The 9,680-nt window shown below is 43.6% G+C and overlaps 1 long non-coding RNA gene across 1 annotated transcript; it reads right to left on the reverse strand.

The window, feature by feature from the left end:
* Positions 1 to 833: 833 nt before the first annotated feature.
* LOC119890842 lies at positions 834 to 8,886 on the reverse strand. The gene is made up of 2 exons (XR_005442312.1): positions 8,812 to 8,886; positions 834 to 971 (listed from the first exon to the last, which is right to left on the reverse strand). It is a non-coding gene; the product is annotated as an uncharacterized LOC119890842 (long non-coding RNA).
* Positions 8,887 to 9,680: the final 794 nt, after the last annotated feature.

Raw genomic sequence — 9,680 nt, forward strand, 5'->3', positions numbered from 1 at the left:
AGTTCGCTAGCATCCATGTTAACAGGCCTAGGCTTTTGAGGCCCATTTGTCCCAAGTTAAAGAGGTAAATTTTTAGTGCATTCTTTCCACTGTTACCGGTGCAGAGGGGGATAAATGAGCACGCTAACACCTTAATGCCTCTAATTTGAAGTAATACGATTTGATCAATGTTTACATGTAATGCCTGCAGTTTATTTATGACACTGCTAATGTTCCTTAGGGTTCATAAAACTTAGTGTTTATATCAAGGATGTAATTTTTGATGCACATGTACTTTTGATATTTGAGAAATTCATACTTTTTATATATAAGAAGAAACAAGAAGCTGTTGTACAATGAGAGAGCGATTTTGATATTGCATTATAGGTGTACTGAAATATTTCATTTTATTTTATAGTAGCCCGTAGCAGTCCGTGTATTCGCTGAATGGTAATTGAGAGAAATGATTTGGCCTTGTTTATAGGTCAGGTTTTGGTAAAGAGTTGGAAGCCTTGTGCAGCTGAGATCCATTCCACGGAGTGATACCAATCTACATGTTCCAGACATTTTTCCAGAGCTTTGTGGATTCCCAGTCTAGGTGGCTGGGTGGCGAGCCAACCGTGTTTGTGACTCTGGCTTTAGACGGATTGCCAGGATCTTCCTCATCTTCATGGTGGTAGGACAAACACTAACACAAACTTAAAAGGGCCCCAACGGTGAGAAATGAACTCTTGTCAATAAAGGCAAGTGGAACTAAGGACGAACTGAGCTCAACGAAGTTAAAAGGAAGGTTGTTTTTTTTTTAAAACCTGCTTTCTTATGTATGTACCATCCCTGTGTATTTAATACACTTAATGCAAACTGTCATTCGGGTGTGGTATTCTTTTTATTGACATTCAATTCTCAGGCTCTTAACAATTTAGTGTATTCTGATTCTGGTCCACATTGATAAGACTACTTTAGACTATTACACCTATGTACATTATTACTACCTCGTGATAAGGGTTACATAAATTGGCGAGCCAGCCAGGAGCCAGAGACATTGGATATCAATTTTGAAAGAATATGCAAAATGGACTTCATACAGAAGTCAAGTGTTAAAATTCCGAATGCAGTTATCGTTAGTGGTTTAACCCAAGTAGCAGACCAAGATGAGCAAGTTGTTGACTTCCTTAAGAAGTACGGTTCGATTGAAAGAGCCCTTTCCGTTGATGATTCTAAATCAGAATTTTACCAAAACCTGATCATTGAGTTTTCGAGCAGCTCGGCTTTAGAGTTCCTAGAGCCACTTTTGCCATACACATACACAGTGCAAGGTGAGCCATGTGTTAGATATGGTGTAAAAGCATTAAGCAGTGTGTACACGACTCAGATTGGTAGTATTGTTACAAAAACATACCTAGCTGAGCTAAAGGGCTTAACCAAGCTAAGTGGCAAAGACTATAGGGAGGTGTTGAAAGAGATGTCTCAGATTGGTGAAGATATTGAAGCTATGAGGCACGTAGCTACAGAAATCTCTCCTTCACATGTTGAGACCCCAGTTGTGACGCGTCAGCCTTCTACCCCCGAGGGTCAACAGCCCCTTGTCTCACTCTTGGACACCCCTCTGGAAGGCAGTTGTTTAAGTGCCCCTGATTCAGTCCTGTTCACTAATGGAGGGAAAGCTCCGTCCCTTTCAGTAAGTGACATAAACCCAGCAGAAATACAGAAGGTGGTGGTTGAGCATATTGTAAGAAGGGAAGATAGTAGCCCACACTTGCAATCCCCAGTAAGGCTTCGTTCGTTTTCTGGAAAGATTCCCAGACCCAATAGTGAAGCTGATTACGACACTTGGCGCTCACACATCGAACTGCTTTTAAACGATCCCAACTTGTCCCATCTCCAGATCTCAAGAAGAATTCTCGAATGTCTGCTTTCGCCTGCAGCCGATGTGGTCAAAGGGCTACGGCCTGGATCACCCCCCACCGCTTACCTGCAACTTTTGGACTAAGCCTTTGGTACTGTTGAGGATGGGGAGGAACTTTTTACCCAGTTTATGAACACCCTTCAAGATCCGGGTGAGAAGCCCTCCACATATCTTTATCGATTGCAATTAGCATTAAACCTAGCTGTAAGAAGGGGTGGAGTTGCGCCTGCCGAGGTGGATAAACACCTACTCAAACAGTTCTGTAGGGGATGCTGGGACAATTCTTTGCTCTCTGGCCTGCAACTTGAGCAGAAGAAAAGCAGCCCCCCTTCATTTGTTGACCTCTTGCTGTTACTAAGAACAGAAGAGGACAGACAGCAAAAGCTAGTCGCATGAAAAAACACATAGGCACTGCCAGGCAACTTGGTCAGCTTCAGCTCCAAAGCGCGTGGGCCTGTGTAGAGTCAAAAGAAAGTCAGAGGTCAGTCTCAGTGTGATTGAGGATCTTGGGAGACAGGTTGCCAGTCTGCAAAGCCAATTAACCTCTTTCATGTCACAGAAAAAGACGAAGGGGGCTGATAACGGGGGAGCAGCAGGGAAAAGTACAGGAAAGGTACCAAAACTAGACAGTGCTGACACAGACATGCCAAAACAGACCAAGAAAAAGCAGACTAACAGACCCAGGCCTTGGTACTGCTTTAACTGTGGGGAGGATGGACACATTGCCCCATTTTGCACAGACAGGGCAAACCCTGCTTTAGTAGCTGAAAAGAGAAAACAGTTAGAGGAGAAGCAGCACAGGTGGGAAACACAAACCAGTCTCAACTTACCTTTAAACGACTAACAGTTCCTGTTGTGGGACAAACGGGGGCTGAAGGGAGTCAAAAACGTCCCTCAGACGCAAACCGCAAAGGCAAGGCTGGAGTATGTGCTAGTCTAAAACATTCAAGTAAGAACCACCCTTTTAAACTTCCTAAGAGACTGGTTGGCACCAAGAGTACAGCTAAAGTCAACATAAAAGGTGAAGAAGTTAACTGCCTACTTGATACGGGTTCACAAGTAACGACAGTTCCCCGGTCATTTTATGAACAGCACTTGTCAGAGCAGGAGATTAAGCCACTACATGATCTCTTGGAGGTGGAGGGAGTGAATGGACAGTCCGTACCCTACTTAGGTTACATAGAAATGACTGTAACTTTTCCAAAAGAGTTTATTGGAGCATCAGTGGATGTGCATACACTTGCTTTGGTTGTTCCTGACATTCGGGCCACATCAGTCTCTTGTGCTTATAGGCACCAATACCCTTGATGTTTTGTATGACATGTACTCTGAAGCCGGATTGACATACCATCAACCCATCCCGCTTGGCTATAGGGCAGTTCTTAAATGTCTTGAGCTCAGACAAAAGCAGACCAACAACAGTCACCACAGTGTAGTGACATTGCAAGGCAGACACTCTAAAGTCATTCCAGCTGGTGAAACTGTAGTAGTTGAGGGAGTTGCTGTAGCTAATTGCTTACTGAATGAGAAGTCCGTAGTCATTGAGCAGCCATCTTCATCCGCCTTGCCGGGTGGCTTGTTGGTGACAGCTAGCTTGGTTGACGTTCCCCAGCAGCAGCCCTATTAGCTACCCGTTGTCATCAGTAATGAGTCTGACCATGATATAGTCATCCCTGCTAAATGTGCGATTGCAGAGATAAGCGCTTACCAGAGCATCTTGTTACAGGAGCACAGTCTAGTAAACCAATCAGAGTCCCTCCGAAAGTCACCAGAGGCTCAGTCAAACAAAAAGCACAACCTGAACTTCAATTTTGGTGAGTCCCCAATTCCATCTGAATGGAAAGAACGCATCACTCAGCAGCTCAACAACATGCCCGACGTGTTTGCGCAACATGACCTGGATTTTGGCCGAACAGATAAGGTAGCACATAACATCAAACTCTCAGATGAAACTCCTTTTAAACAGCGTGCTCGACCAATACACCCACAAGACATTGAAGCTGTTCGAAAACATATTCAAGAGCTTCTTTATGCAGGAGTCATCAGAGAGTCCGAGTCACCTTTCTCGTCAAAGAATGGCCAGGTCCGGTTGGGCATAGACTACAGGCGTCTGAACCTCCAGACCATAAAGGATGCATATTCTCTTCCAAAGCTGGAAGACACATTCTCAGCGCTCAGCGGTTCCCAGTGGTTCTCCGTCCTTGATTTGAAGTCTGGTTATTACCAAATCGAGGTTGAGGAAGCAGATAAACCAAAAACCGCTTTCGTGTGTCCCCTTGGGTTCTGGGAATTAAACCGAATGCCTCAGGGACTGACCAATGCGCCGAGTACATTTCAAAGATTAATGGAAAAGTGTATGGGGGACATGCATTTAAAGGACGTGCTAGTCTTTATTGATAACTTGATTGTGTTCTCAAAGACTCTAGAGGAGCATGAAGCAAGGCTGATGAAGGTGCTCACACGCCTTAGAGAATTCGGGTTGAAATTATCTCCTGAAAAGTGTGTCTTCTTCCAGACGTCAGTCCGTTATCTTGGGCATGTGGTTTCCAGGAATGGAGTTGAGACTGATCCGGAGAAGATCACTGCTCTTAAGACTTGGCCAGTCCCAACCAACCTGCGAGAGTTGAGATCCTTTCTTGGGTTCGCTGGGTACTACAGGAGGTTTGTTAAGGGCTACTCTAACATCGTGAAGCCCCTCCATAATCTAACCTCTGGTTACCCATCTTCTCACAAGAAATGTAAGTCAGAAGAGAGAGCAGGTCAGTACCTCAACCCAAAGGAAGTCTTTGGGGATCGCTGGACACCTGCTTGCCAGCAAGCGTTTGACCTGGTTATTGAGAGCCTTACCTCTGCCCCGGTGTTGGGTTTTGCAGATCCCCAGAAGCCCTATGTACTCCACACCGATGCAAGCACCACTGGGCTCGGTGCTGTTTTGTATCAGGAACAGGAGGGCCAACTTCGAGTCATAGGCTATGCAAGCAGAGGGTTGTCAAGGAGTGAGAGTCGCTATCCAGCACACAAGTTGGAATTTTTGGCTCTCAAGTGGTCAGTGACAGAAAAGTTTAGTGATTATCTTTACGGCAACCACTTCACTGTTGTTACTGATAGCAATCCGCTGACATATATCCTGACCTCAGCAAAACTTGACGCGACAAGCTATAGGTGGCTGGCAGCACTGTCCACGTTCTCATTTAAACTCCTCTATCGTCCAGGAAAGCAAAATGGTGATGCAGATGGATTGTCCCGCAGGCCTAATGGGAAGCTGGCTGATGATCTTAAATCTCAAAAGGAGAAAGAGCGCATAAGACAGTTCACCCAGGGTCACCTCTCTGATCCAGAAAACATAGATGCAGTAGATCAAGCTGTTGTGCAAGCGATCTGTGAGAGACAGCTCATCTACAGCATCAGTCATGATCAAGATTTTACAAGTGGTGTTGCCTTAGTTGAAACTCTTGCCATCTCACCTACTGCTGTGCCTGACGGTTATGGGCAAGAAGATCACCTTGGTGGGTTGCCAGTTATCCCCCACTTAACTGAGGCAGAGCTTGTAAGTAAACAAAGAGCTGATCAAATCTTAAAGCATGTCATTTCCCAGATCGAGCAGGGAGACAAATCACCCCCCACTTTGCGGCATGAACTCCCTGTGCTTCCATTCTTGCTGAGAGAGCTAAATCGCCTTGAACTTCTCAATGACATCTTGTACCGGAGACGCCAAGTAGGATCTCAGACATTTTATCAGCTTGTGCTCCCAGCTGAACTTCGTGACACAGTTTTAACCAGCCTACATGATCATATGGGTCATATGGGGGTTGATCGCACACTGGATCTTGTAAGGACCAGATTCTTTTGGCCAAAGATGGCTTTGGATGTTGAGAGAAAGGTCAAAACATGTGGCAGGTGCGTACGGAGGAAGGCGCTACCTGAGAGAGCTGCGCCTTTAGTCAACATTAACACCACCAGACCCCTTGAGCTCCTCTGTATGGACTTCCTCTCTCTTGAACCTGACAACAGTGGGACCAAAGACATACTTGTGATTACAGATCACTTTACCAAGTTTGCGGTTGCCATGCCAACACCTAACCAGAAGGCCCGCACAGTAGCAAAGTGTCTGTGGGAGAACTTCATGGTGCACTACGGAATCCCAGAAAAGCTACACAGTGATCAGGGGCCCGATTTCGAGTCCCGCACGATAAAAGAGCTCTGTCGAGTGGCCGGCATACATAAAGTAAGAACAACCCCATACCATCCTAGGGGCAACACTGTTGAGCGATTTAATTGCACATTACTCACCATGCTAGGTACTCTTCAAGACTCAGAGAAGTCTCATTGGCGTGATTTTGTAAAACCCCCGGTCCACGCCTATAATTGCACCAGGAATGAGGTGACAGGATTCACACCATATGAACTGATGTTTGGGCGTCAGCCTTGTCTTCCGGTTGATTTGGCGTTTGGATTGCCAGTGCAAGGGGGTCAGCATACATCACACTCAGAGTATGTGCAAAAGCTTAAGTCACGACTTGAAGACAGCTACAAGATAGCAACTGATAATGCTGCAAAAATAGCACACAAAAACAAAGTGAGGTATGACAGGCGTGTGACTGCTTCGGACTTGGAAGCTGGAGACCGAGTGTTGGTCAGAAATGTTCGTATTCGAGGGAAACATAAGATTTCAGACAAGTGGGAGTCAACTGTCCATGTAGTGCTGAGGAGAGCAGGTATTCTGCCCGTCTACACAGTCAAACCTGAAAATCAGGATGGTCCTCTAAGAACACTGCATAGGGACTTACTACTTCCATGTGGGTACTTGCCTGCAGAGGTCAACAGGGAGCCTGACCAGCAACCCGTAAGGTGCAGGCCAGCAACCCGTGCAAATCCCACTGTGGACGAAAACTACTTCTCAGAAGATGAGGATGAAATCATTCCTGTTTACTGTTTCAGAGAACCCCCAAATGCTCAGTTTCCGATAGTCCATGACAGTCTAGTGCAGCCTGATTCAACTATGTCTTCTGTGCAGGATACACAGCATACTGAACCTCTAGGCATCTGTCCCATCGAGAGTCCTTTAAATGATCAGAATGTTGATTGCATTCCTGAAATTGACAAACCACCTGGTTTAATGGTACCTCAGACAGTCCCCTCACACTTAGTGATCCTAACTGCCATCACTGTGACACTGAGTACCTACTTACCAAAAGAGTCATGCCTGATGAACAAGTTGATGAAATAGTCATGACTGAAAGTAACTTACCTGATAATGAACAATCTGTGGAGAAACACAACTTACATGATGATGACATCCACAATGAGCAGCTTCCAGTGTTCTCGGACATGTCAGAGAGTGAAGAGGAGATGAGTCGTGCTGGATCAGCATGTTTGATGGGCTTGTAAGTTAGCAAATGGGTGGACGTTATGATGCAGTGAGCTGACCAATCAGCTGCCAGCTATGTTCCGTTACAATTACGCCTCTCGTTTCGCGTCTCTGCACATTCTTTTGACGCCTGTACCTGAGCGTAGGAGGCTGCGTTATCCCCTTGGTAAGACGAGAACCGACATGGAGTGAATTAAACAAATTCTGTGATCATAATCGCTTATACTGACTATACCCTGTTGTAATATAGAGAGTAAATGAGAGCTGTGCCTGAATTCACTGTTGTCACGGAGCTAAAGGCAGTGAATTCCGCTAAAATGGTGAGTTGTTTACCTTGCGCTAGGCCTTTGCGTTCGCTAGCATCCATGTTAACAGGCCTAGGCTTTTGAGGCCCATTTGTATTTAACCTAGCCTGCTGAGTTTACTGGGAGTTCGCTAGCATTTATGCTAATCGGCGCTAATCGGTGAAGCTATGCAAAGGTGCTAATTGTGTAAAGCTAATGTGAGACTGCTGTATTCATATGCTAATAGGGTAATTAACCACAATAAGCTAGCGGAATACTCTTTAATGCCTGTGAAAATTACAAACTATTTTGTTTGTGGGTTATAAAAGGAATTGTTACCTTTCCATGTTGTTGCTAAATGGTTACTTTGAAAAAATAATGATGTTAAAAACTGTTGTTACTGGAAGTTAAAGAGGTAAATTTTTAGTGCATTCTTTCCACTGTTACCGGTGCAGAGGGGGATAAATGAGCACGCTAACACCTTAATGCCTCTAATTTGAAGTAATACGATTTGATCAATGTTTACATGCAATGCCTACAGTTTATTTATGACACTGCTAATGTTACTTAGGGTTCATAAAACTTTGTGTTTATATCAAGGATGTAATTTTTGATGTACATGTACTTTTGATATTTGAGAAATTCATACTTTTTATATATAAGAAGAAACAAGAAGCTGTTGTACAATGAGAGAGCGATTTTGATATTGCATTATAGGTGTACTGAAATATTTCATTTTATTTTATAGTAGCCCGTAGCAGTCCGTGTATTCGCTGAATGGTAATTGAGAGAAATGATTTGGCCTTGTTTATAGGTCAGGTTTTGGTAAAGAGTTGGAAGCCTTGTGCAGCTGAGATCCATTCCACGGAGTGATACCAATCTACATGTTCCAGACATTTTTCCAGAGCTTTGTGGATTCCCAGTCTAGGTGGCTGGGTGGCGAGCCAACCGTGTTTGTGACTCTGGCTTTAGACGGATTGCCAGGATCTTCCTCATCTTCATGGTGGTAGGACAAACACTAACACAAACTTAAAAGGGCCCCAACGGTGAGAAATGAACTCTTGTCAATAAAGGCAAGTGGAACTAAGGACGAACTGAGCTCAACGAAGTTAAAAGGAAGTTTTGTTTTTTTTTTTATGCAAACTGTCATTCGGGTGTGGTATTCTTTTTATTGACATTCAATTCTCAGGCTCTTAACAATTTAGTGTATTCTGATTCTGGTCCACATTGATAAGACTACTTTAGACTATTACACCTATGTACATTATTACTACCTCGTGATAAGGGTTACATATAACTATGTTTATGAATGACCTACTAATGTGTATTAATGTATGAACAATGCTTTATAAATGATGAATTCTGTATTTACTACTACTTGCTTTATAGTGTGTAGTTACTATAAAGTGCTAAGCTGTTGTACTTGTTGCATGCCATCTTGGTGAGCAACAATAAACAAGACTCTGCTAGCAGCTTGGTAATGATGCTGTACTTAGCAGTGCTTTGAGCACAATGCTAATGTGAAAATGCTAACATGCCAACAATAGCAATGCGAGCATGCTGGTGTTTAGGAGATAATGTTCAACATCTTAATTTAGCTTGATAGCATGCTAACATTTGCTAATAAACACAAAGTATAGCAGAGGCTGATAGGAATGACATCACTTAATGTTGACATTAGATAAAAAGTAAAGGATTACAATTCATCCTGAAAAGAACAATGTTGATACCAATGTTGATACCAAATTACATAGTAATCCATCTTAAAGTTGTTCAGACGTTTCATTCAAAATCACAAGTGAAAAGTCAACGGATCAAATAATAAAGCCATCATGATTCTCCTCTGGAAATCACAAATGCCTTTACAAAAGTAGTGTGATTTAAAGTGGCTCTTATCCAGAGCTATATCTCTCTATTCAGATAGTTTTGGTTCTTTGCAGCTTGAAACCTTGTCAGCCATGAACCAAATACCATTAAAGGTCTGTTGCATTATGGTGATGGCAGACATCTGCAGATCTTGCCAACTGATATCAAAACTATCTGGATGTAGAAATAGCACACTGGCTAGAGGAAAGGTTGTATTTTGGAGAAGCCTTAAAACCTTCAATACTTTCAGAGTTTCAAATCTAAATCTTCACATTAA

Source organism: Micropterus salmoides, unplaced genomic scaffold (genome assembly GCF_014851395.1).
Source record: "Micropterus salmoides isolate LMB-PRFRI ecotype aquatic unplaced genomic scaffold, ASM1485139v1 Ms_hic_scaffold_6, whole genome shotgun sequence".
Classification (NCBI taxonomy): Eukaryota; Metazoa; Chordata; class Actinopteri; order Centrarchiformes; family Centrarchidae; genus Micropterus; species Micropterus salmoides.